The 773-nt window shown below is 34.8% G+C and overlaps 1 protein-coding gene across 2 annotated transcripts in view; it reads right to left on the bottom strand.

Moving 5' to 3' along the window:
- Positions 1 to 611: 611 nt before the first annotated feature.
- Positions 612 to 773, bottom strand: part of LOC116029600 — a 22,981-nt gene continuing 22,819 nt past the window's right edge. Inside the window, exon 2 of one of the 2 annotated variants that reach the window (XM_031271652.1) lies at positions 612 to 768. The gene's annotated coding sequence lies outside the window, so the exon portion shown is untranslated. The other variant, XM_031271657.1, reaches the window with a different exon arrangement.

Below are 773 nucleotides of genomic sequence, written 5' to 3'. Positions count from 1 at the left end.
TTTAAGTGCTTAGCACTTATTGAACAAAAACAAGGCTCAACGGGGACAACTAGGGGTAAACTCATGTGTAAAAGGTAGGCTTAAAGGCTTGGGCTAAACAAAAATGGCCTAAATCATTTCAAAACATGCAAATCTTAGATTTCACTAGGAGAGTAATGAGGCAAGTTCTAGCAAAACAACCATTACCGGAATCTCACATAAGCCTTCACTAGCAATGCACAACACACTAGATCAAGAATTGATTCAATTATTAAGTGGCTAACAAGGCTATTGGCAAGAGAATAGATCAATCATGTAACCCCTTGGCTCATCAATCACAAGTTGAGTTGCAACAAGTTCCACCAAAACAAACCACAAACCAACAAAGAGGAAGCGATCTCAACTTCTAGCAAAGAAAAGCAATTTATTCACACAAAAAGCACATGAGTTATTCAAGCAAAAATTTTGAAAATTACCTCAATTTTTGTCCTCTCCCCCACACTTAAAAATTTACATCGCCCTCGATGTATAATGCAAATAGGATTTGACAAGATTGAGTGCACACAAAACTAGAAAAAAAAAACTCCAAATATAATTGATAAAACATATGAAATGCAAATGCAGAAAGATTGTACTCCCCTATGATTCTCGTGCAGCAACAAGAGTAGAGAAGTCCACTAGTTCTACACATCTTTTAGCCTTCCTGTTAAAAACTATAAGAGACAATCACGGAAAAACAGAAGTCATAAATTAATCATAACTTAAATTCAAACAAACATAAAACAATTTTTTTT

Source organism: Ipomoea triloba, chromosome 1 (assembly GCF_003576645.1).
Source record: "Ipomoea triloba cultivar NCNSP0323 chromosome 1, ASM357664v1".
Classification (NCBI taxonomy): domain Eukaryota; kingdom Viridiplantae; phylum Streptophyta; class Magnoliopsida; order Solanales; family Convolvulaceae; genus Ipomoea; species Ipomoea triloba.
This window is presented reverse-complemented; position numbering and strand designations above follow the sequence as displayed.